Below are 26,512 nucleotides of genomic sequence, written 5' to 3'. Positions count from 1 at the left end.
AGTCTGTTTATATTGACGCTCTCTCTCTCCCTATATATACATACATGCATACACACACACACACAGGTATGTCATGCATTTCTTCAGATTTGTTTCAACCATTTACCATTTATTGGAGAATCCCTACTTTTCAAGTGACTGCAAATGAAGTCATCTCTGGCACTTTTTGTGCAAAGTAAGAGACACACATGACACCTTTTTATAAAAGTCATCGGTTTCTTTGTTACTGTGTACTTTCAAAGCATGGGGCTTTCACACGTCAGGTAAACCTGATTACCACTACACAACAAAAGCAGATGCAGCTTTCTTATCTATGTCGTGATAGAACAGTTGTGAATTGAGTAGAAGAAGGGCCCTGATGTGATACTTATTACATGCAGCCTGTAAGATAGTCAAACATGCAGGCTAGGAAGGAAGATGCAAATATCAATGTATTAGAAAAACACCTAAAGGCGAGTGATATGCTTTCATTCATGCATGGCTAGGAAAAATCGCCATACTGTTGCAAACATTCTTACACCACCAACTGGAAATAAATGATTCTGACATTAAACGTAAAGGTGACAATGCATTTGTATCATCACCCTGAGAAGGATCATCTTGGAATTGAGCCGAGGGCCTCTGCACTCAAAGCCAGAAACACTCCACTAAAATAAGATTCCTGTTGGTGCCAACAATTCTCCATGTTAATGCTTGTTCTAGGTGAGCAGTGAACCGATTGCAGGGCTCTTTTGAAAGCAAGGTCTGAGAACCAACAGATACATCCACACGCCGATTACTTTAGTGTTTTGAGAGAATTCCCTTTCTTGGAACGAGATTGCATGAAATAATCTTCAGGGCTTGGACAATTCCATGGCAAAACGGCACCTATCAACATTGTAGCCAACACAATATAACAACTGTTTCTGCCCGGTTTCGAACCGGGGACCTTTCGCGTGTGAGGCGAACGTGATAACCACTACACTACAGAAACAGATACATACAGTTGATTTTTCTGTAATGAAACTGCTCCGAACTGGCTATTCCATGGGCCTCTGGCTTTAGATTTCTTTCATGCAACCTGCCCGACATCCCTAGCTGAACGCTCGTACATGCCATGCAAGACCAGATGTTTGGTATTAGCTCAGACTGGGCAGGGCTGAAGCATGAGACTCTAGCAAAGAATTATCCACTACTGCAAAGAAAAAATTGATGTTGGTTTTGAAACGCAAACTTCAAAACAACTTGAAAAGAGTACCAAGAAAAGGGCTCGTCCGGGATTTGAACCCGGGACCTCTCGCACCCAAAGCAAGAATCATACCCCTAGACCAACGAGCCCTCAAAATCCTCTTACCTCTCAAAAGCTAATACCGGCTCTAAGCCCGCAATGAAGATCATGCTGGTATCTTTATGATGCTTGGTCTGTGAATACGCATGAAAGTCAGTCTCAACTTACCCTTTCTCAAACGATAGCACTATCATTTACAAGTGTCTCCTTTTATTCCGTCCCAGCTTTGGACACGTCTTACAGGAAGTCAGCCCTTATTTATATATTTCTTCAGTGGCTGAAGCTTAATGAGAAAGAGTAACAAGTTGTTCATAACAACATAAGAAACACATTGTGCATTTTCTCTCAAATACTCCTTCACTTTGTGCCAAAAGAAATACCAAGGTGAATACCTAGGCCACAGATTCAAGCTAAAGATCTTCCTGCTGAATGCAAGGCGCAATAAAAACTGCATATCGCTGGACTAAAGCATTCCTTGCATAGCCTCTAACATCATAACATAACTGAGCTGCTAGCAGCAAGCTAACCAATACCTTTCTGAAATGAGAATGACATGTGCTTATCTGCTCAATCAGTGCTCAATCAGGCGAGATTTAGAAAAGGTGGAAAGGGTCCAAGTGGATGCCCCTTCCTTTTTAGGGTGGGTCCTGCTGACTATCATAGGATTGCTTGTAAAAGTGGCCAGGGTCAGAGGAAAAGCTGCCAACACTTCTTAGCGTTCTCTATAGATGCAGCCATTTTCTGTGACTGTAATTTCGGCCTTTTCCCAGAAGTCTCTATTCTGCCTATGCAAATTAACAAAAGCAGTGCTTATTCCTCACTTGCTCAAATGTCCTTCCTGTCCAGAAAGCTCTGATTAAGCATGCTTATTTTCTTTTTCTGGGATATTTTAAATTGTTTCGCTGTCCAGTCTGTGGCAGTAGAAAGCTGCTTATGATGCCAGGTTTTGATGAATCCCCAAGGTACAAGTACAGAGGAATATATCAGTCTCTAGGATATGGAACTTTTAGCTAACACATCACAATATGTGATGCTTGCCAAGAAAACACTACATTCTGGAGCGCTGATGATCAGAACATTCTGCTCCTGAAGGATAGAAAAGACAGCTTGATTGAAATAAAGTCTGTTTATATTGACGCTCTCTCTCTCCCTATATATACATACATGCATACACACACACACACAGGTATGTCATGCATTTCTTCAGATTTGTTTCAACCATTTACCATTTATTGGAGAATCCCTACTTTTCAAGTGACTGCAAATGAAGTCATCTCTGGCACTTTTTGTGCAAAGTAAGAGACACACATGACACCTTTTTATAAAAGTCATCGGTTTCTTTGTTACTGTGTACTTTCAAAGCATGGGGCTTTCACACGTCAGGTAAACCTGATTACCACTACACAACAAAAGCAGATGCAGCTTTCTTATCTATGTCGTGATAGAACAGTTGTGAATTGAGTAGAAGAAGGGCCCTGATGTGATACTTATTACATGCAGCCTGTAAGATAGTCAAACATGCAGGCTAGGAAGGAAGATGCAAATATCAATGTATTAGAAAAACACCTAAAGGCGAGTGATATGCTTTCATTCATGCATGGCTAGGAAAAATCGCCATACTGTTGCAAACATTCTTACACCACCAACTGGAAATAAATGATTCTGACATTAAACGTAAAGGTGACAATGCATTTGTATCATCACCCTGAGAAGGATCATCTTGGAATTGAGCCGAGGGCCTCTGCACTCAAAGCCAGAAACACTCCACTAAAATAAGATTCCTGTTGGTGCCAACAATTCTCCATGTTAATGCTTGTTCTAGGTGAGCAGTGAACCGATTGCAGGGCTCTTTTGAAAGCAAGGTCTGAGAACCAACAGATACATCCACACGCCGATTACTTTAGTGTTTTGAGAGAATTCCCTTTCTTGGAACGAGATTGCATGAAATAATCTTCAGGGCTTGGACAATTCCATGGCAAAACGGCACCTATCAACATTGTAGCCAACACAATATAACAACTGTTTCTGCCCGGTTTCGAACCGGGGACCTTTCGCGTGTGAGGCGAACGTGATAACCACTACACTACAGAAACAGATACCTACAGTTGATTTTTCTGTAATGAAACTGCTCCAAACTGGCTATTCCATGGGCCTCTGGCTTTAGATTTCTTTCATGCAACCTGCCCGACATCCCTAGCTGAACGCTCGTACATGCCATGCAAGACCAGATGTTTGGTATTAGCTCAGACTGGGCAGGGCTGAAGCATGAGACTCTAGCAAAGAATTATCCACTACTGCAAAGAAAAAATTGATGTTGGTTTTGAAACGCAAACTTCAAAACAACTTGAAAAGAGTACCAAGAAAAGGGCTCGTCCGGGATTTGAACCCGGGACCTCTCGCACCCAAAGCGAGAATCATACCCCTAGACCAACGAGCCCTCAAAATCCTCTTACCTCTCAAAAGCTAATACCGGCTCTAAGCCCGCAATGAAGATCATGCTGGTATCTTTATGATGCTTGGTCTGTGAATACGCATGAAAGTCAGTCTCAACTTACCCTTTCTCAAACGATAGCACTATCATTTACAAGTGTCTCCTTTTATTCCGTCCCAGCTTTGGACACGTCTTACAGGAAGTCAGCCCTTATTTATATATTTCTTCAGTGGCTGAAGCTTAATGAGAAAGAGTAACAAGTTGTTCATAACAACATAAGAAACACATTGTGCATTTTCTCTCAAATACTCCTTCACTTTGTGCCAAAAGAAATACCAAGGTGAATACCTAGGCCACAGATTCAAGCTAAAGATCTTCCTGCTGAATGCAAGGCGCAATAAAAACTGCATATCGCTGGACTAAAGCATTCCTTGCATAGCCTCTAACATCATAACATAACTGAGCTGCTAGCAGCAAGCTAACCAATACCTTTCTGAAATGAGAATGACATGTGCTTATCTGCTCAATCAGTGCTCAATCAGGCGAGATTTAGAAAAGGTGGAAAGGGTCCAAGTGGATGCCCCTTCCTTTTTAGGGTGGGTCCTGCTGACTATCATAGGATTGCTTGTAAAAGTGGCCAGGGTCAGAGGAAAAGCTGCCAACACTTCTTAGCGTTCTCTATAGATGCAGCCATTTTCTGTGACTGTAATTTCGGCCTTTTCCCAGAAGTCTCTATTCTGCCTATGCAAATTAACAAAAGCAGTGCTTATTCCTCACTTGCTCAAATGTCCTTCCTGTCCAGAAAGCTCTGATTAAGCATGCTTATTTTCTTTTTCTGGGATATTTTAAATTGTTTCGCTGTCCAGTCTGTGGCAGTAGAAAGCTGCTTATGATGCCAGGTTTTGATGAATCCCCAAGGTACAAGTACAGAGGAATATATCAGTCTCTAGGATATGGAACTTTTAGCTAACACATCACAATATGTGATGCTTGCCAAGAAAACACTACATTCTGGAGCGCTGATGATCAGAACATTCTGCTCCTGAAGGATAGAAAAGACAGCTTGATTGAAATAAAGTCTGTTTATATTGACGCTCTCTCTCTCCCTATATATACATACATGCATACACACACACACACAGGTATGTCATGCATTTCTTCAGATTTGTTTCAACCATTTACCATTTATTGGAGAATCCCTACTTTTCAAGTGACTGCAAATGAAGTCATCTCTGGCACTTTTTGTGCAAAGTAAGAGACACACATGACACCTTTTTATAAAAGTCATCGGTTTCTTTGTTACTGTGTACTTTCAAAGCATGGGGCTTTCACACGTCAGGTAAACCTGATTACCACTACACAACAAAAGCAGATGCAGCTTTCTTATCTATGTCGTGATAGAACAGTTGTGAATTGAGTAGAAGAAGGGCCCTGATGTGATACTTATTACATGCAGCCTGTAAGATAGTCAAACATGCAGGCTAGGAAGGAAGATGCAAATATCAATGTATTAGAAAAACACCTAAAGGCGAGTGATATGCTTTCATTCATGCATGGCTAGGAAAAATCGCCATACTGTTGCAAACATTCTTACACCACCAACTGGAAATAAATGATTCTGACATTAAACGTAAAGGTGACAATGCATTTGTATCATCACCCTGAGAAGGATCATCTTGGAATTGAGCCGAGGGCCTCTGCACTCAAAGCCAGAAACACTCCACTAAAATAAGATTCCTGTTGGTGCCAACAATTCTCCATGTTAATGCTTGTTCTAGGTGAGCAGTGAACCGATTGCAGGGCTCTTTTGAAAGCAAGGTCTGAGAACCAACAGATACATCCACACGCCGATTACTTTAGTGTTTTGAGAGAATTCCCTTTCTTGGAACGAGATTGCATGAAATAATCTTCAGGGCTTGGACAATTCCATGGCAAAACGGCACCTATCAACATTGTAGCCAACACAATATAACAACTGTTTCTGCCCGGTTTCGAACCGGGGACCTTTCGCGTGTGAGGCGAACGTGATAACCACTACACTACAGAAACAGATACATACAGTTGATTTTTCTGTAATGAAACTGCTCCGAACTGGCTATTCCATGGGCCTCTGGCTTTAGATTTCTTTCATGCAACCTGCCCGACATCCCTAGCTGAACGCTCGTACATGCCATGCAAGACCAGATGTTTGGTATTAGCTCAGACTGGGCAGGGCTGAAGCATGAGACTCTAGCAAAGAATTATCCACTACTGCAAAGAAAAAATTGATGTTGGTTTTGAAACGCAAACTTCAAAACAACTTGAAAAGAGTACCAAGAAAAGGGCTCGTCCGGGATTTGAACCCGGGACCTCTCGCACCCAAAGCAAGAATCATACCCCTAGACCAACGAGCCCTCAAAATCCTCTTACCTCTCAAAAGCTAATACCGGCTCTAAGCCCGCAATGAAGATCATGCTGGTATCTTTATGATGCTTGGTCTGTGAATACGCATGAAAGTCAGTCTCAACTTACCCTTTCTCAAACGATAGCACTATCATTTACAAGTGTCTCCTTTTATTCCGTCCCAGCTTTGGACACGTCTTACAGGAAGTCAGCCCTTATTTATATATTTCTTCAGTGGCTGAAGCTTAATGAGAAAGAGTAACAAGTTGTTCATAACAACATAAGAAACACATTGTGCATTTTCTCTCAAATACTCCTTCACTTTGTGCCAAAAGAAATACCAAGGTGAATACCTAGGCCACAGATTCAAGCTAAAGATCTTCCTGCTGAATGCAAGGCGCAATAAAAACTGCATATCGCTGGACTAAAGCATTCCTTGCATAGCCTCTAACATCATAACATAACTGAGCTGCTAGCAGCAAGCTAACCAATACCTTTCTGAAATGAGAATGACATGTGCTTATCTGCTCAATCAGTGCTCAATCAGGCGAGATTTAGAAAAGGTGGAAAGGGTCCAAGTGGATGCCCCTTCCTTTTTAGGGTGGGTCCTGCTGACTATCATAGGATTGCTTGTAAAAGTGGCCAGGGTCAGAGGAAAAGCTGCCAACACTTCTTAGCGTTCTCTATAGATGCAGCCATTTTCTGTGACTGTAATTTCGGCCTTTTCCCAGAAGTCTCTATTCTGCCTATGCAAATTAACAAAAGCAGTGCTTATTCCTCACTTGCTCAAATGTCCTTCCTGTCCAGAAAGCTCTGATTAAGCATGCTTATTTTCTTTTTCTGGGATATTTTAAATTGTTTCGCTGTCCAGTCTGTGGCAGTAGAAAGCTGCTTATGATGCCAGGTTTTGATGAATCCCCAAGGTACAAGTACAGAGGAATATATCAGTCTCTAGGATATGGAACTTTTAGCTAACACATCACAATATGTGATGCTTGCCAAGAAAACACTACATTCTGGAGCGCTGATGATCAGAACATTCTGCTCCTGAAGGATAGAAAAGACAGCTTGATTGAAATAAAGTCTGTTTATATTGACGCTCTCTCTCTCCCTATATATACATACATGCATACACACACACACACAGGTATGTCATGCATTTCTTCAGATTTGTTTCAACCATTTACCATTTATTGGAGAATCCCTACTTTTCAAGTGACTGCAAATGAAGTCATCTCTGGCACTTTTTGTGCAAAGTAAGAGACACACATGACACCTTTTTATAAAAGTCATCGGTTTCTTTGTTACTGTGTACTTTCAAAGCATGGGGCTTTCACACGTCAGGTAAACCTGATTACCACTACACAACAAAAGCAGATGCAGCTTTCTTATCTATGTCGTGATAGAACAGTTGTGAATTGAGTAGAAGAAGGGCCCTGATGTGATACTTATTACATGCAGCCTGTAAGATAGTCAAACATGCAGGCTAGGAAGGAAGATGCAAATATCAATGTATTAGAAAAACACCTAAAGGCGAGTGATATGCTTTCATTCATGCATGGCTAGGAAAAATCGCCATACTGTTGCAAACATTCTTACACCACCAACTGGAAATAAATGATTCTGACATTAAACGTAAAGGTGACAATGCATTTGTATCATCACCCTGAGAAGGATCATCTTGGAATTGAGCCGAGGGCCTCTGCACTCAAAGCCAGAAACACTCCACTAAAATAAGATTCCTGTTGGTGCCAACAATTCTCCATGTTAATGCTTGTTCTAGGTGAGCAGTGAACCGATTGCAGGGCTCTTTTGAAAGCAAGGTCTGAGAACCAACAGATACATCCACACGCCGATTACTTTAGTGTTTTGAGAGAATTCCCTTTCTTGGAACGAGATTGCATGAAATAATCTTCAGGGCTTGGACAATTCCATGGCAAAACGGCACCTATCAACATTGTAGCCAACACAATATAACAACTGTTTCTGCCCGGTTTCGAACCGGGGACCTTTCGCGTGTGAGGCGAACGTGATAACCACTACACTACAGAAACAGATACCTACAGTTGATTTTTCTGTAATGAAACTGCTCCAAACTGGCTATTCCATGGGCCTCTGGCTTTAGATTTCTTTCATGCAACCTGCCCGACATCCCTAGCTGAACGCTCGTACATGCCATGCAAGACCAGATGTTTGGTATTAGCTCAGACTGGGCAGGGCTGAAGCATGAGACTCTAGCAAAGAATTATCCACTACTGCAAAGAAAAAATTGATGTTGGTTTTGAAACGCAAACTTCAAAACAACTTGAAAAGAGTACCAAGAAAAGGGCTCGTCCGGGATTTGAACCCGGGACCTCTCGCACCCAAAGCGAGAATCATACCCCTAGACCAACGAGCCCTCAAAATCCTCTTACCTCTCAAAAGCTAATACCGGCTCTAAGCCCGCAATGAAGATCATGCTGGTATCTTTATGATGCTTGGTCTGTGAATACGCATGAAAGTCAGTCTCAACTTACCCTTTCTCAAACGATAGCACTATCATTTACAAGTGTCTCCTTTTATTCCGTCCCAGCTTTGGACACGTCTTACAGGAAGTCAGCCCTTATTTATATATTTCTTCAGTGGCTGAAGCTTAATGAGAAAGAGTAACAAGTTGTTCATAACAACATAAGAAACACATTGTGCATTTTCTCTCAAATACTCCTTCACTTTGTGCCAAAAGAAATACCAAGGTGAATACCTAGGCCACAGATTCAAGCTAAAGATCTTCCTGCTGAATGCAAGGCGCAATAAAAACTGCATATCGCTGGACTAAAGCATTCCTTGCATAGCCTCTAACATCATAACATAACTGAGCTGCTAGCAGCAAGCTAACCAATACCTTTCTGAAATGAGAATGACATGTGCTTATCTGCTCAATCAGTGCTCAATCAGGCGAGATTTAGAAAAGGTGGAAAGGGTCCAAGTGGATGCCCCTTCCTTTTTAGGGTGGGTCCTGCTGACTATCATAGGATTGCTTGTAAAAGTGGCCAGGGTCAGAGGAAAAGCTGCCAACACTTCTTAGCGTTCTCTATAGATGCAGCCATTTTCTGTGACTGTAATTTCGGCCTTTTCCCAGAAGTCTCTATTCTGCCTATGCAAATTAACAAAAGCAGTGCTTATTCCTCACTTGCTCAAATGTCCTTCCTGTCCAGAAAGCTCTGATTAAGCATGCTTATTTTCTTTTTCTGGGATATTTTAAATTGTTTCGCTGTCCAGTCTGTGGCAGTAGAAAGCTGCTTATGATGCCAGGTTTTGATGAATCCCCAAGGTACAAGTACAGAGGAATATATCAGTCTCTAGGATATGGAACTTTTAGCTAACACATCACAATATGTGATGCTTGCCAAGAAAACACTACATTCTGGAGCGCTGATGATCAGAACATTCTGCTCCTGAAGGATAGAAAAGACAGCTTGATTGAAATAAAGTCTGTTTATATTGACGCTCTCTCTCTCCCTATATATACATACATGCATACACACACACACACAGGTATGTCATGCATTTCTTCAGATTTGTTTCAACCATTTACCATTTATTGGAGAATCCCTACTTTTCAAGTGACTGCAAATGAAGTCATCTCTGGCACTTTTTGTGCAAAGTAAGAGACACACATGACACCTTTTTATAAAAGTCATCGGTTTCTTTGTTACTGTGTACTTTCAAAGCATGGGGCTTTCACACGTCAGGTAAACCTGATTACCACTACACAACAAAAGCAGATGCAGCTTTCTTATCTATGTCGTGATAGAACAGTTGTGAATTGAGTAGAAGAAGGGCCCTGATGTGATACTTATTACATGCAGCCTGTAAGATAGTCAAACATGCAGGCTAGGAAGGAAGATGCAAATATCAATGTATTAGAAAAACACCTAAAGGCGAGTGATATGCTTTCATTCATGCATGGCTAGGAAAAATCGCCATACTGTTGCAAACATTCTTACACCACCAACTGGAAATAAATGATTCTGACATTAAACGTAAAGGTGACAATGCATTTGTATCATCACCCTGAGAAGGATCATCTTGGAATTGAGCCGAGGGCCTCTGCACTCAAAGCCAGAAACACTCCACTAAAATAAGATTCCTGTTGGTGCCAACAATTCTCCATGTTAATGCTTGTTCTAGGTGAGCAGTGAACCGATTGCAGGGCTCTTTTGAAAGCAAGGTCTGAGAACCAACAGATACATCCACACGCCGATTACTTTAGTGTTTTGAGAGAATTCCCTTTCTTGGAACGAGATTGCATGAAATAATCTTCAGGGCTTGGACAATTCCATGGCAAAACGGCACCTATCAACATTGTAGCCAACACAATATAACAACTGTTTCTGCCCGGTTTCGAACCGGGGACCTTTCGCGTGTGAGGCGAACGTGATAACCACTACACTACAGAAACAGATACATACAGTTGATTTTTCTGTAATGAAACTGCTCCGAACTGGCTATTCCATGGGCCTCTGGCTTTAGATTTCTTTCATGCAACCTGCCCGACATCCCTAGCTGAACGCTCGTACATGCCATGCAAGACCAGATGTTTGGTATTAGCTCAGACTGGGCAGGGCTGAAGCATGAGACTCTAGCAAAGAATTATCCACTACTGCAAAGAAAAAATTGATGTTGGTTTTGAAACGCAAACTTCAAAACAACTTGAAAAGAGTACCAAGAAAAGGGCTCGTCCGGGATTTGAACCCGGGACCTCTCGCACCCAAAGCAAGAATCATACCCCTAGACCAACGAGCCCTCAAAATCCTCTTACCTCTCAAAAGCTAATACCGGCTCTAAGCCCGCAATGAAGATCATGCTGGTATCTTTATGATGCTTGGTCTGTGAATACGCATGAAAGTCAGTCTCAACTTACCCTTTCTCAAACGATAGCACTATCATTTACAAGTGTCTCCTTTTATTCCGTCCCAGCTTTGGACACGTCTTACAGGAAGTCAGCCCTTATTTATATATTTCTTCAGTGGCTGAAGCTTAATGAGAAAGAGTAACAAGTTGTTCATAACAACATAAGAAACACATTGTGCATTTTCTCTCAAATACTCCTTCACTTTGTGCCAAAAGAAATACCAAGGTGAATACCTAGGCCACAGATTCAAGCTAAAGATCTTCCTGCTGAATGCAAGGCGCAATAAAAACTGCATATCGCTGGACTAAAGCATTCCTTGCATAGCCTCTAACATCATAACATAACTGAGCTGCTAGCAGCAAGCTAACCAATACCTTTCTGAAATGAGAATGACATGTGCTTATCTGCTCAATCAGTGCTCAATCAGGCTCGATCAGGCGAGATTTAGAAAAGGTGGAAAGGGTCCAAGTGGATGCCCCTTCCTTTTGAGGGTGGGTCCTGCTGACTATCATAGGATTGCTTGTAAAAGTGGCCAGGGTCAGAGGAAAAGCTGCCAACACTTCTTAGCGTTCTCTATAGATGCAGCCATTTTCTGTGACTGTAATTTCGGCCTTTTCCCAGAAGTCTCTATTCTGCCTATGCAAATTAACAAAAGCAGTGCTTATTCCTCACTTGCTCAAATGTCCTTCCTGTCCAGAAAGCTCTGATTAAGCATGCTTATTTTCTTTTTCTGGGATATTTTAAATTGTTTCGCTGTCCAGTCTGTGGCAGTAGAAAGCTGCTTATGATGCCAGGTTTTGATGAATCCCCAAGGTACAAGTACAGAGGAATATATCAGTCTCTAGGATATGGAACTTTTAGCTAACACATCACAATATGTGATGCTTGCCAAGAAAACACTACATTCTGGAGCGCTGATGATCAGAACATTCTGCTCCTGAAGGATAGAAAAGACAGCTTGATTGAAATAAAGTCTGTTTATATTGACGCTCTCTCTCTCCCTATATATACATACATGCATACACACACACACACAGGTATGTCATGCATTTCTTCAGATTTGTTTCAACCATTTACCATTTATTGGAGAATCCCTACTTTTCAAGTGACTGCAAATGAAGTCATCTCTGGCACTTTTTGTGCAAAGTAAGAGACACACATGACACCTTATTATAAAAGTCATCGGTTTCTTTGTTACTGTGTACTTTCAAAGCATGGGGCTTTCACACGTCAGGTAAACCTGATTACCACTACACAACAAAAGCAGATGCAGCTTTCTTATCTATGTCGTGATAGAACAGTTGTGAATTGAGTAGAAGAAGGGCCCTGATGTGATACTTATTACATGCAGCCTGTAAGATAGTCAAACATGCAGGCTAGGAAGGAAGATGCAAATATCAATGTATTAGAAAAACACCTAAAGGCGAGTGATATGCTTTCATTCATGCATGGCTAGGAAAAATCGCCATACTGTTGCAAACATTCTTACACCACCAACTGGAAATAAATGATTCTGACATTAAACGTAAAGGTGAGAATGCATTTGTATCATCACCTTGAGAAGGATCATCTTGGAATTGAGCCGAGGGCCTCTGCACTCAAAGCCAGAAACACTCCACTAAAATAAGATTCCTGTTGGTGCCAACAATTCTCCATGTTAATGCTTGTTCTAGGTGAGCAGTGAACCGATTACAGGGCTCTTTTGAAAGCAAGGTCTGAGAACCAACAGATACATCCACACGCCGATTACTTAAGTGTTTTGAGAGAATTCCCTTTCTTGGAACGAGATTGCATGAAATAATCTTCAGGACTTGGACAATTCCATGGCAAAACGGCACCTATCAACATTGTAGCCAACACAATATAACAACTGTTTCTGCCCAGTTTCGAACCGGGGACCTTTCGCGTGTGAGGCGAACTTGATAACCACTACACTACAGAAACAGATACCTACAGTTGATTTTTCTGTAATGAAACTGCTCCGAACTGGCTATTCCATGGGCCTCTGGCTTTAGATTTCTTTCATGCAACCTGCCCGACATCCCTAGCTGAACGCTCGTACATGCCATGCAAGACCAGATGTTTGGTATTAGCTCAGACTGGGCAGGGCTGAAGCATGAGACTCTAGCAAAGAATTATCCACTACTGCAAAGAAAAAACTGATGTTGGTTTTGAAACGCAAACTTCAAAACAACTTGAAAAGAGTACCAAGAAAAGGGCTCGTGCGGGATTTGAACCCGGGACCTCTCGCACCCAAAGCGAGAATCATACCCCTAGACCAACGAGCCCTCAAAATTCTCTTACCTCTCAAAAGCTAATACCGGCTCTAAGCCCGCAATGAAGATCATGCTGGTATCTTTATGATGCTTGGTCTGTGAATACGCATGAAAGTCAGTCTCAACTTACCCTTTCTCAAACGATAGCACTATCATTTACAAGTGTCTCCTTTTATTCCGTCCCAGCTTTGGACACGTCTTACAGGAAGTCAGCCCTTATTTATATATTTCTGCAGTGGCTGAAGCTTAATGAGAAAGAGTAACAAGTTGTTCATAACAACATAAGAAACACATTGTGCATTTTCTCTCAAATACTCCTTCACTTTGTGCCAAAAGAAATACCAAGGTGAATACCTAGGCCACAGATTCAAGCTAAAGATCTTCCTGCTGAATGCAAGGCGCAATAAAAACTGCATATCGCTGGACTAAAGCATTCCTTGCATAGCCTCTAACATCATAACATAACTGAGCTGCTAGCAGCAAGCTAACCAATACCTTTCTGAAATGAGAATGACATGTGCCTATCTGCTCAATCAGTGCTCAATCAGGCTCGATCAGGCGAGATTTAGAAAAGGTGGAAAGGGTCCAAGTGGATGCCCCTTCCTTTTTAGGGTGGGTCCTGCTGACTATCATAGGATTGCTTGTAAAAGTGGCCAGGGTCAGAGGAAAAGCTGCCAACACTTCTTAGCGTTCTCTATAGATGCAGCCATTTTCTGTGACTGTAATTTCGGCCTTTTCCCAGAAGTCTCTATTCTGCCTATGCAAATTAACAAAAGCAGTGCTTATTCCTCACTTGCTCAAATGTCCTTCCTGTCCAGAAAGCTCTGATTAAGCATGCTTATTTTCTTTTTCTGGGATATTTTAAATTGTTTCGCTGTCCAGTCTGTGGCAGTAGAAAGCTGCTTATGATGCCAGGTTTTGATGAATCCCCAAGGTACAAGTACAGAGGAATATATCAGTCTCTAGGATATGGAACTTTTAGCTAACACATCACAATATGTGATGCTTGCCAAGAAAACACTACATTCTGGAGCGCTGATGATCAGAACATTCTGCTCCTGAAGGATAGAAAAGACAGCTTGATTGAAATAAAGTCTGTTTATATTGACGCTCTCTCTCTCCCTATATATACATACATGCATACACACACACACACAGGTATGTCATGCATTTCTTCAGATTTGTTTCAACCATTTACCATTTATTGGAGAATCCCTACTTTTCAAGTGACTGCAAATGAAGTCATCTCTGGCACTTTTTGTGCAAAGTAAGAGACACACATGACACCTTTTTATAAAAGTCATCGGTTTCTTTGTTACTGTGTACTTTCAAAGCATGGGGCTTTCACACGTCAGGTAAACCTGATTACCACTACACAACAAAAGCAGATGCAGCTTTCTTATCTATGTCGTGATAGAACAGTTGTGAATTGAGTAGAAGAAGGGCCCTGATGTGATACTTATTACATGCAGCCTGTAAGATAGTCAAACATGCAGGCTAGGAAGGAAGATGCAAATATCAATGTATTAGAAAAACACCTAAAGGCGAGTGATATGCTTTCATTCATGCATGGCTAGGAAAAATCGCCATACTGTTGCAAACATTCTTACACCACCAACTGGAAATAAATGATTCTGACATTAAACGTAAAGGTGACAATGCATTTGTATCATCACCCTGAGAAGGATCATCTTGGAATTGAGCCGAGGGCCTCTGCACTCAAAGCCAGAAACACTCCACTAAAATAAGATTCCTGTTGGTGCCAACAATTCTCCATGTTAATGCTTGTTCTAGGTGAGCAGTGAACCGATTGCAGGGCTCTTTTGAAAGCAAGGTCTGAGAACCAACAGATACATCCACACGCCGATTACTTTAGTGTTTTGAGAGAATTCCCTTTCTTGGAACGAGATTGCATGAAATAATCTTCAGGGCTTGGACAATTCCATGGCAAAACGGCACCTATCAACATTGTAGCCAACACAATATAACAACTGTTTCTGCCCGGTTTCGAACCGGGGACCTTTCGCGTGTGAGGCGAACGTGATAACCACTACACTACAGAAACAGATACCTACAGTTGATTTTTCTGTAATGAAACTGCTCCGAACTGGCTATTCCATGGGCCTCTGGCTTTAGATTTCTTTCATGCAACCTGCCCGACATCCCTAGCTGAACGCTCGTACATGCCATGCAAGACCAGATGTTTGGTATTAGCTCAGACTGGGCAGGGCTGAAGCATGAGACTCTAGCAAAGAATTATCCACTACTGCAAAGAAAAAATTGATGTTGGTTTTGAAACGCAAACTTCAAAACAACTTGAAAAGAGTACCAAGAAAAGGGCTCGTCCGGGATTTGAACCCGGGACCTCTCGCACCCAAAGCGAGAATCATACCCCTAGACCAACGAGCCCTCAAAATCCTCTTACCTCTCAAAAGCTAATACCGGCTCTAAGCCCGCAATGAAGATCATGCTGGTATCTTTATGATGCTTGGTCTGTGAATACGCATGAAAGTCAGTCTCAACTTACCCTTTCTCAAACGATAGCACTATCATTTACAAGTGTCTCCTTTTATTCCGTCCCAGCTTTGGACACGTCTTACAGGAAGTCAGCCCTTATTTATATATTTCTTCAGTGGCTGAAGCTTAATGAGAAAGAGTAACAAGTTGTTCATAACAACATAAGAAACACATTGTGCATTTTCTCTCAAATACTCCTTCACTTTGTGCCAAAAGAAATACCAAGGTGAATACCTAGGCCACAGATTCAAGCTAAAGATCTTCCTGCTGAATGCAAGGCGCAATAAAAACTGCATATCGCTGGACTAAAGCATTCCTTGCATAGCCTCTAACATCATAACATAACTGAGCTGCTAGCAGCAAGCTAACCAATACCTTTCTGAAATGAGAATGACATGTGCTTATCTGCTCAATCAGTGCTCAATCAGGCTCGATCAGGCGAGATTTAGAAAAGGTGGAAAGGGTCCAAGTGGATGCCCCTTCCTTTTGAGGGTGGGTCCTGCTGACTATCATAGGATTGCTTGTAAAAGTGGCCAGGGTCAGAGGAAAAGCTGCCAACACTTCTTAGCGTTCTCTATAGATGCAGCCATTTTCTGTGACTGTAATTTCGGCCTTTTCCCAGAAGTCTCTATTCTGCCTATGCAAATTAACAAAAGCAGTGCTTATTCCTCACTTGCTCAAATGTCCTTCCTGTCCAGAAAGCTCTGATTAAGCATGCTTATTTTCTTTTTCTGGGATATTTTAAATTGTTTCGCTGTCCAGTCTGTGGCAGTAGAAAGCTGCTTATGATGCCAGGTTTTGATGAATCCCCAAGGTACAAGTACAGAGGAATATATCAGTCTCTAGGATATGGAACTTTTAGCTAACACATCACAATATGTGATGCTTGCCAAGAAAACACTACATTCTGGAGCGCTGATGATCAGAACATTCTGCTCCTGAAGGATAGAAAAGACAGCTTGATTGAAATAAAGTCTGTTTATATTGACGCTCTCTCTCTCCCTATATATACATACATGCATACACACACACACACAGGTATGTCATGCATTTCTTCAGATTTGTTTCAACCATTTACCATTTATTGGAGAATCCCTACTTTTCAAGTGACTGCAAATGAAGTCATCTCTGGCACTTTTTGTGCAAAGTAAGAGACACACATGACACCTTATTATAAAAGTCATCGGTTTCTTTGTTACTGTGTACTTTCAAAGCATGGGGCTTTCACACGTCAGGTAAACCTGATTACCACTACACAACAAAAGCAGATGCAGCTTTCTTATCTATGTCGTGATAGAACAGTTGTGAATTGAGTAGAAGAAGGGCCCTGATGTGATACTTATTACATGCAGCCTGTAAGATAGTCAAACATGCAGGCTAGGAAGGAAGATGCAAATATCAATGTATTAGAAAAACACCTAAAGGCGAGTGATATGCTTTCATTCATGCATGGCTAGGAAAAATCGCCATACTGTTGCTAACATTCTTACACCACCAACTGGAAATAAATGATTCTGACATTAAACGTAAAGGTGACAATGCATTTGTATCATCACCCTGAGAAGGATCATCTTGGAATTGAGCCGAGGGCCTCTGCACTCAAAGCCAGAAACACTCCACTAAAATAAGATTCCTGTTGGTGCCAACAATTCTCCATGTTAATGCTTGTTCTAGGTGAGCAGTGAACCGATTGCAGGGCTCTTTTGAAAGCAAGGTCTGAGAACCAACAGATACATCCACACGCCGATTACTTTAGTGTTTTGAGAGAATTCCCTTTCTTGGAACGAGATTGCATGAAATAATCTTCAGGGCTTGGACAATTCCATGGCAAAACGGCACCTATCAACATTGTAGCCAACACAATATAACAACTGTTTCTGCCCGGTTTCGAACCTGGGACCTTTCGCGTGTGAGGCGAACGTGATAACCACTACACTACAGAAACAGATACCTACAGTTGATTTTTCTGTAATGAAACTGCTCCGAACTGGCTATTCCATGGGCCTCTGGCTTTAGATTTCTTTCATGCAACCTGCCCGACATCCCTAGCTGAACGCTCGTACATGCCATGCAAGACCAGATGTTTGGTATTAGCTCAGACTGGGCAGGGCTGAAGCATGAGACTCTAGCAAAGAATTATCCACTACTGCAAAGAAAAAATTGATGTTGGTTTTGAAACGCAAACTTCAAAACAACTTGAAAAGAGTACCAAGAAAAGGGCTCGTCCGGGATTTGAACCCGGGACCTCTCGCACCCAAAGCGAGAATCATACCCCTAGACCAACGAGCCCTCAAAATCCTCTTACCTCTCAAAAGCTAATACCGGCTCTAAGCCCGCAATGAAGATCATGCTGGTATCTTTATGATGCTTGGTCTGTGAATACGCATGAAAGTCAGTCTCAACTTACCCTTTCTCAAACGATAGCACTATCATTTACAAGTGTCTCCTTTTATTCCGTCCCAGCTTTGGACACGTCTTACAGGAAGTCAGCCCTTATTTATATATTTCTTCAGTGGCTGAAGCTTAATGAGAAAGAGTAACAAGTTGTTCATAACAACATAAGAAACACATTGTGCATTTTCTCTCAAATACTCCTTCACTTTGTGCCAAAAGAAATACCAAGGTGAATACCTAGGCCACAGATTCAAGCTAAAGATCTTCCTGCTGAATGCAAGGCGCAATAAAAACTGCATATCGCTGGACTAAAGCATTCCTTGCATAGCCTCTAACATCATAACATAACTGAGCTGCTAGCAGCAAGCTAACCAATACCTTTCTGAAATGAGAATGACATGTGCTTATCTGCTCAATCAGTGCTCAATCAGGCTCGATCAGGCGAGATTTAGAAAAGGTGGAAAGGGTCCAAGTGGATGCCCCTTCCTTTTGAGGGTGGGTCCTGCTGACTATCATAGGATTGCTTGTAAAAGTGGCCAGGGTCAGAGGAAAAGCTGCCAACACTTCTTAGCGTTCTCTATAGATGCAGCCATTTTCTGTGACTGTAATTTCGGCCTTTTCCCAGAAGTCTCTATTCTGCCTATGCAAATTAACAAAAGCAGTGCTTATTCCTCACTTGCTCAAATGTCCTTCCTGTCCAGAAAGCTCTGATTAAGCATGCTTATTTTCTTTTTCTGGGATATTTTAAATTGTTTCGCTGTCCAGTCTGTGGCAGTAGAAAGCTGCTTATGATGCCAGGTTTTGATGAATCCCCAAGGTACAAGTACAGAGGAATATATCAGTCTCTAGGATATGGAACTTTTAGCTAACACATCACAATATGTGATGCTTGCCAAGAAAACACTACATTCTGGAGCGCTGATGATCAGAACATTCTGCTCCTGAAGGATAGAAAAGACAGCTTGATTGAAATAAAGTCTGTTTATATTGACGCTCTCTCTCTCCCTATATATACATACATGCATACACACACACACACAGGTATGTCATGCATTTCTTCAGATTTGTTTCAACCATTTACCATTTATTGGAGAATCCCTACTTTTCAAGTGACTGCAAATGAAGTCATCTCTGGCACTTTTTGTGCAAAGTAAGAGACACACATGACACCTTATTATAAAAGTCATCGGTTTCTTTGTTACTGTGTACTTTCAAAGCATGGGGCTTTCACACGTCAGGTAAACCTGATTACCACTACACAACAAAAGCAGATGCAGCTTTCTTATCTATGTCGTGATAGAACAGTTGTGAATTGAGTAGAAGAAGGGCCCTGATGTGATACTTATTACATGCAGCCTGTAAGATAGTCAAACATGCAGGCTAGGAAGGAAGATGCAAATATCAATGTATTAGAAAAACACCTAAAGGCGAGTGATATGCTTTCATTCATGCATGGCTAGGAAAAATCGCCATACTGTTGCAAACATTCTTACACCACCAACTGGAAATAAATGATTCTGACATTAAACGTAAAGGTGAGAATGCATTTGTATCATCACCTTGAGAAGGATCATCTTGGAATTGAGCCGAGGGCCTCTGCACTCAAAGCCAGAAACACTCCACTAAAATAAGATTCCTGTTGGTGCCAACAATTCTCCATGTTAATGCTTGTTCTAGGTGAGCAGTGAACCGATTACAGGGCTCTTTTGAAAGCAAGGTCTGAGAACCAACAGATACATCCACACGCCGATTACTTTAGTGTTTTGAGAGAATTCCCTTTCTTGGAACGAGATTGCATGAAATAATCTTCAGGACTTGGACAATTCCATGGCAAAACGGCACCTATCAACATTGTAGCCAACACAATATAACAACTGTTTCTGCCCGGTTTCGAACCGGGGACCTTTCGCGTGTGAGGCGAACTTGATAACCACTACACTACAGAAACAGATACCTACAGTTGATTTTTCTGTAATGAAACTGCTCCGAACTGGCTATTCCATGGGCCTCTGGCTTTAGATTTCTTTCATGCAACCTGCCCGACATCCCTAGCTGAACGCTCGTACATGCCATGCAAGACCAGATGTTTGGTATTAGCTCAGACTGGGCAGGGCTGAAGCATGAGACTCTAGCAAAGAATTATCCACTACTGCAAAGAAAAAACTGATGTTGGTTTTGAAACGCAAACTTCAAAACAACTTGAAAAGAGTACCAAGAAAAGGGCTCGTGCGGGATTTGAACCCGGGACCTCTCGCACCCAAAGCGAGAATCATACCCCTAGACCAACGAGCCCTCAAAATTCTCTTACCTCTCAAAAGCTAATACCGGCTCTAAGCCCGCAATGAAGATCATGCTGGTATCTTTATGATGCTTGGTCTGTGAATACGCATGAAAGTCAGTCTCAACTTACCCTTTCTCAAACGATAGCACTATCATTTACAAGTGTCTCCTTTTATTCCGTCCCAGCTTTGGACACGTCTTACAGGAAGTCAGCCCTTATTTATATATTTCTGCAGTGGCTGAAGCTTAATGAGAAAGAGTAACAAGTTGTTCATAACAACATAAGAAACACATTGTGCATTTTCTCTCAAATACTCCTTCACTTTGTGCCAAAAGAAATACCAAGGTGAATACCTAGGCCACAGATTCAAGCTAAAGATCTTCCTGCTGAATGCAAGGCGCAATAAAAACTGCATATCGCTGGACTAAAGCATTCCTTGCATAGCCTCTAACATCATAACATAACTGAGCTGCTAGCAGCAAGCTAACCAATACCTTTCTGAAATGAGAATGACATGTGCCTATCTGCTCAATCAGTGCTCAATCAGGCTCGATCAGGCGAGATTTAGAAAAGGTGGAAAGGGTCCAAGTGGATGCCCCTTCCTTTTTAGGGTGGGTCCTGCTGACTATCATAGGATTGCTTGTAAAAGTGGCCAGGGTCAGAGGAAAAGCTGCCAACACTTCTTAGCGTTCTCTATAGATGCAGCCATTTTCTGTGACTGTAATTTCGGCCTTTTCCCAGAAGTCTCTATTCTGCCTATGCAAATTAACAAAAGCAGTGCTTATTCCTCACTTGCTCAAATGTCCTTCCTGTCCAGAAAGCTCTGATTAAGCATGCTTATTTTCTTTTTCTGGGATATTTTAAATTGTTTCGCTGTCCAGTCTGTGGCAGTAGAAAGCTGCTTATGATGCCAGGTTTTGATGAATCCCCAAGGTACAAGTACAGAGGAATATATCAGTCTCTAGGATATGGAACTTTTAGCTAACACATCACAATATGTGATGCTTGCCAAGAAAACACTACATTCTGGAGCGCTGATGATCAGAACATTCTGCTCCTGAAGGATAGAAAAGACAGCTTGATTGAAATAAAGTCTGTTTATATTGACGCTCTCTCTCTCCCTATATATACATACATGCATACACACACACACACAGGTATGTCATGCATTTCTTCAGATTTGTTTCAACCATTTACCATTTATTGGAGAATCCCTACTTTTCAAGTGACTGCAAATGAAGTCATCTCTGGCACTTTTTGTGCAAAGTAAGAGACACACATGACACCTTTTTATAAAAGGCATCGGTTACTTTGTTACTGTGTACTTTCAAAGCATGGGGCTTTCACACGTCAGGTAAACCTGATTACCACTACACAACAAAAGCAGATGCAGCTTTCTTATCTATGTCGTGATAGAACAGTTGTGAATTGAGTAGAAGAAGGGCCCTGATGTGATACTTATTACATGCAGCCTGTAAGATAGTCAAACATGCAGGCTAGGAAGGAAGATGCAAATATCAATGTATTAGAAAAACACCTAAAGGCGAGTGATATGCTTTCATTCATGCATGGCTAGGAAAAATCGCCATACTGTTGCAAACATTCTTACACCACCAACTGGAAATAAATGATTCTGACATTAAACGTAAAGGTGACAATGCATTTGTATCATCACCCTGAGAAGGATCATCTTGGAATTGAGCCGAGGGCCTCTGCACTCAAAGCCAGAAACACTCCACTAAAATAAGATTCCTGTTGGTGCCAACAATTCTCCATGTTAATGCTTGTTCTAGGTGAGCAGTGAACCGATTGCAGGGCTCTTTTGAAAGCAAGGTCTGAGAACCAACAGATACATCCACACGCCGATTACTTTAGTGTTTTGAGAGAATTCCCTTTCTTGGAACGAGATTGCATGAAATAATCTTCAGGGCTTGGACAATTCCATGGCAAAACGGCACCTATCAACATTGTAGCCAACACAATATAACAACTGTTTCTGCCCGGTTTCGAACCGGGGACCTTTCGCGTGTGAGGCGAACGTGATAACCACTACACTACAGAAACAGATACCTACAGTTGATTTTTCTGTAATGAAACTGCTCCGAACTGGCTATTCCATGGGCCTCTGGCTTTAGATTTCTTTCATGCAACCTGCCCGACATCCCTAGCTGAACGCTCGTACATGCCATGCAAGACCAGATGTTTGGTATTAGCTCAGACTGGGCAGGGCTGAAGCATGAGACTCTAGCAAAGAATTATCCACTACTGCAAAGAAAAAATTGATGTTGGTTTTGAAACGCAAACTTCAAAACAACTTGAAAAGAGTACCAAGAAAAGGGCTCGTCCGGGATTTGAACCCGGGACCTCTCGCACCCAAAGCGAGAATCATACCCCTAGACCAACGAGCCCTCAAAATCCTCTTACCTCTCAAAAGCTAATACCGGCTCTAAGCCCGCAATGAAGATCATGCTGGTATCTTTAAGATGCTTGGTCTGTGAATACGCATGAAAGTCAGTCTCAACTTACCCTTTCTCAAACGATAGCACTATCATTTACAAGTGTCTCCTTTTATTCCGTCCCAGCTTTGGACACGTCTTACAAAAAGTCAGCCCTTATTTATATATTTCTTCAGTGGCTGAAGCTTAATGAGAAAGAGTAACAAGTTGTTCATAACAACATAAGAAACACATTGTGCATTTTCTCTTAAATACTCCTTCACTTTGTGCCAAAAGAAATACCAAGGTGAATACCTAGGCCACAGATTCAAGCTAAAGATCTTCCTGCTGAATGCAAGGTGCATTAAAAACTGCATATCGCTGGACTAAAGCATTCCTTGCATAGCCTCTAACATCATAACATAACTGAGCTGCTAGCAGCAAGCTAACCAATACCTTTCTGAAATGAGAATGACATGTGCTTATCTGCTCAATCAGTGCTCAATCAGGCTCGATCAGGCGAGATTTAGAAAAGGTGGAAAGGGTCCAAGTGGATGCCCCTTCCTTTTTAGGGTGGGTCCTGCTGACTATCATAGGATTGCTTGTAAAAGTGGCCAGGGTCAGAGGAAAAGCTGCCAACACTTCTTAGCGTTCTCTATAGATGCAGCCATTTTCTGTGACTGTAATTTCGGCCTTTTCCCAGAAGTCTCTATTCTGCCTATGCAAATTAACAAAAGCAGTGCTTATTCCTCACTTGCTCAAATGTCCTTCCTGTCCAGAAAGCTCTGATTAAGCATGCTTATTTTCTTTTTCTGGGATATTTTAAATTGTTTCGCTGTCCAGTCTGTGGCAGTAGAAAGCTGCTTATGATGCCAGGTTTTGATGAATCCCCAAGGTACAAGTACAGAGGAATATATCAGTCTCTAGGATATGGAACTTTTAGCTAACACATCACAATATGTGATGCTTGCCAAGAAAACACTACATTCTGGAGCGCTGATGATCAGAACATTCTGCTCCTGAAGGATAGAAAAGACAGCTTGATTGAAATAAAGTCTGTTTATATTGACGCTCTCTCTCTCCCTATATATACATACATGCATACACACACACACACAGGTATGTCATGCATTTCTTCAGATTTGTTTCAACCATTTACCATTTATTGGAGAATCCCTACTTTTCAAGTGACTGCAAATGAAGTCATCTCTGGCACTTTTTGTGCAAAGTAAGAGACACACATGACACCTTTTTATAAAAGTCATCGGTTTCTTTGTTACTGTGTACTTTCAAAGCATGGGGCTTTCACACGTCAGGTAAACCTGATTACCACTACACAACAAAAGCAGATGCAGCTTTCTTATCTATGTCGTGATAGAACAGTTGTGAATTGAGTAGAAGAAGGGCCCTGATGTGATACTTATTACATGCAGCCTGTAAGATAGTCAAACATGCAGGCTAGGAAGGAAGATGCAAATATCAATGTATTAGAAAAACACCTAAAGGCGAGTGATATGCTTTCATTCATGCATGGCTAGGAAAAATCGCCATACTGTTGCAAACATTCTTACACCACCAACTGGAAATAAATGATTCTGACATTAAACGTAAAGGTGACAATGCATTTGTATCATCACCCTGAGAAGGATCATCTTGGAATTGAGCCGAGGGCCTCTGCACTCAAAGCCAGAAACACTCCACTAAAATAAGATTCCTGTTGGTGCCAACAATTCTCCATGTTAATGCTTGTTCTAGGTGAGCAGTGAACCGATTGCAGGGCTCTTTTGAAAGCAAGGTCTGAGAACCAACAGATACATCCACACGCCGATTACTTTAGTGTTTTGAGAGAATTCCCTTTCTTGGAACGAGATTGCATGAAATAATCTTCAGGGCTTGGACAATTCCATGGCAAAACGGCACCTATCAACATTGTAGCCAACACAATATAACAACTGTTTCTGCCCGGTTTCGAACCGGGGACCTTTCGCGTGTGAGGCGAACGTGATAACCACTACACTACAGAAACAGATACCTACAGTTGATTTTTCTGTAATGAAACTGCTCCGAACTGGCTATTCCATGGGCCTCTGGCTTTAGATTTCTTTCATGCAACCTGCCCGACATCCCTAGCTGAACGCTCGTACATGCCATGCAAGACCAGATGTTTGGTATTAGCTCAGACTGGGCAGGGCTGAAGCATGAGACTCTAGCAAAGAATTATCCACTACTGCAAAGAAAAAATTGATGTTGGTTTTGAAACGCAAACTTCAAAACAACTTGAAAAGAGTACCAAGAAAAGGGCTCGTCCGGGATTTGAACCCGGGACCTCTCGCACCCAAAGCGAGAATCATACCCCTAGACCAACGAGCCCTCAAAATCCTCTTACCTCTCAAAAGCTAATACCGGCTCTAAGCCCGCAATGAAGATCATGCTGGTATCTTTATGATGCTTGGTCTGTGAATACGCATGAAAGTCAGTCTCAACTTACCCTTTCTCAAACGATAGCACTATCATTTACAAGTGTCTCCTTTTATTCCGTCCCAGCTTTGGACACGTCTTACAGGAAGTCAGCCCTTATTTATATATTTCTTCAGTGGCTGAAGCTTAATGAGAAAGAGTAACAAGTTGTTCATAACAACATAAGAAACACATTGTGCATTTTCTCTCAAATACTCCTTCACTTTGTGCCAAAAGAAATACCAAGGTGAATACCTAGGCCACAGATTCAAGCTAAAGATCTTCCTGCTGAATGCAAGGCGCAATAAAAACTGCATATCGCTGGACTAAAGCATTCCTTGCATAGCCTCTAACATCATAACATAACTGAGCTGCTAGCAGCAAGCTAACCAATACCTTTCTGAAATGAGAATGACATGTGCTTATCTGCTCAATCAGTGCTCAATCAGGCTCGATCAGGCGAGATTTAGAAAAGGTGGAAAGGGTCCAAGTGGATGCCCCTTCCTTTTGAGGGTGGGTCCTGCTGACTATCATAGGATTGCTTGTAAAAGTGGCCAGGGTCAGAGGAAAAGCTGCCAACACTTCTTAGCGTTCTCTATAGATGCAGCCATTTTCTGTGACTGTAATTTCGGCCTTTTCCCAGAAGTCTCTATTCTGCCTATGCAAATTAACAAAAGCAGTGCTTATTCCTCACTTGCTCAAATGTCCTTCCTGTCCAGAAAGCTCTGATTAAGCATGCTTATTTTCTTTTTCTGGGATATTTTAAATTGTTTCGCTGTCCAGTCTGTGGCAGTAGAAAGCTGCTTATGATGCCAGGTTTTGATGAATCCCCAAGGTACAAGTACAGAGGAATATATCAGTCTCTAGGATATGGAACTTTTAGCTAACACATCACAATATGTGATGCTTGCCAAGAAAACACTACATTCTGGAGCGCTGATGATCAGAACATTCTGCTCCTGAAGGATAGAAAAGACAGCTTGATTGAAATAAAGTCTGTTTATATTGACGCTCTCTCTCTCCCTATATATACATACATGCATACACACACACACACAGGTATGTCATGCATTTCTTCAGATTTGTTTCAACCATTTACCATTTATTGGAGAATCCCTACTTTTCAAGTGACTGCAAATGAAGTCATCTCTGGCACTTTTTGTGCAAAGTAAGAGACA

At 41.7% G+C, this 26,512-nt stretch overlaps 14 non-coding genes across 14 annotated transcripts; all 14 read right to left on the bottom strand.

Annotated features, from left to right (window-relative positions):
- Positions 1–900: 900 nt before the first annotated feature.
- Positions 901–973, bottom strand: TRNAV-CAC (transfer RNA valine (anticodon CAC)). Its single transcript has one exon. It is a non-coding gene; the product is annotated as a tRNA-Val (tRNA).
- Positions 974–3,287: 2,314 nt separating this feature from the next.
- On the bottom strand, positions 3,288–3,360 carry TRNAV-CAC (transfer RNA valine (anticodon CAC)). Its single transcript has one exon. It is a non-coding gene; the product is annotated as a tRNA-Val (tRNA).
- A 272-nt stretch (positions 3,361–3,632) lies between these two features.
- Positions 3,633–3,704, bottom strand: TRNAP-UGG (transfer RNA proline (anticodon UGG)). The gene has a single exon. It is a non-coding gene; the product is annotated as a tRNA-Pro (tRNA).
- Positions 3,705–5,674: 1,970 nt separating this feature from the next.
- On the bottom strand, positions 5,675–5,747 carry TRNAV-CAC (transfer RNA valine (anticodon CAC)). The gene has a single exon. It is a non-coding gene; the product is annotated as a tRNA-Val (tRNA).
- A 2,314-nt stretch (positions 5,748–8,061) lies between these two features.
- Positions 8,062–8,134, bottom strand: TRNAV-CAC (transfer RNA valine (anticodon CAC)). Its single transcript has one exon. It is a non-coding gene; the product is annotated as a tRNA-Val (tRNA).
- A 272-nt stretch (positions 8,135–8,406) lies between these two features.
- TRNAP-UGG (transfer RNA proline (anticodon UGG)) lies at positions 8,407–8,478 on the bottom strand. The gene has a single exon. It is a non-coding gene; the product is annotated as a tRNA-Pro (tRNA).
- A 1,970-nt stretch (positions 8,479–10,448) lies between these two features.
- On the bottom strand, positions 10,449–10,521 carry TRNAV-CAC (transfer RNA valine (anticodon CAC)). Its single transcript has one exon. It is a non-coding gene; the product is annotated as a tRNA-Val (tRNA).
- A 4,721-nt stretch (positions 10,522–15,242) lies between these two features.
- Positions 15,243–15,315, bottom strand: TRNAV-CAC (transfer RNA valine (anticodon CAC)). Its single transcript has one exon. It is a non-coding gene; the product is annotated as a tRNA-Val (tRNA).
- A 272-nt stretch (positions 15,316–15,587) lies between these two features.
- Positions 15,588–15,659, bottom strand: TRNAP-UGG (transfer RNA proline (anticodon UGG)). Its single transcript has one exon. It is a non-coding gene; the product is annotated as a tRNA-Pro (tRNA).
- Positions 15,660–17,984: 2,325 nt separating this feature from the next.
- TRNAP-UGG (transfer RNA proline (anticodon UGG)) lies at positions 17,985–18,056 on the bottom strand. Its single transcript has one exon. It is a non-coding gene; the product is annotated as a tRNA-Pro (tRNA).
- Positions 18,057–22,433: 4,377 nt separating this feature from the next.
- On the bottom strand, positions 22,434–22,506 carry TRNAV-CAC (transfer RNA valine (anticodon CAC)). The gene has a single exon. It is a non-coding gene; the product is annotated as a tRNA-Val (tRNA).
- Positions 22,507–22,778: 272 nt separating this feature from the next.
- TRNAP-UGG (transfer RNA proline (anticodon UGG)) lies at positions 22,779–22,850 on the bottom strand. Its single transcript has one exon. It is a non-coding gene; the product is annotated as a tRNA-Pro (tRNA).
- Positions 22,851–24,830: 1,980 nt separating this feature from the next.
- Positions 24,831–24,903, bottom strand: TRNAV-CAC (transfer RNA valine (anticodon CAC)). The gene has a single exon. It is a non-coding gene; the product is annotated as a tRNA-Val (tRNA).
- A 272-nt stretch (positions 24,904–25,175) lies between these two features.
- On the bottom strand, positions 25,176–25,247 carry TRNAP-UGG (transfer RNA proline (anticodon UGG)). The gene has a single exon. It is a non-coding gene; the product is annotated as a tRNA-Pro (tRNA).
- Between the last annotated feature and the right edge of the window lie 1,265 nt (positions 25,248–26,512).

This window comes from Triturus cristatus, chromosome 8 (genome assembly GCF_964204655.1).
Source record: "Triturus cristatus chromosome 8, aTriCri1.1, whole genome shotgun sequence".
Taxonomy (NCBI): domain Eukaryota; kingdom Metazoa; phylum Chordata; class Amphibia; order Caudata; family Salamandridae; genus Triturus; species Triturus cristatus.
The sequence above is the reverse complement of the archived record's forward strand: the minus strand, read 5'-3'. Positions and strand labels throughout refer to the sequence as shown.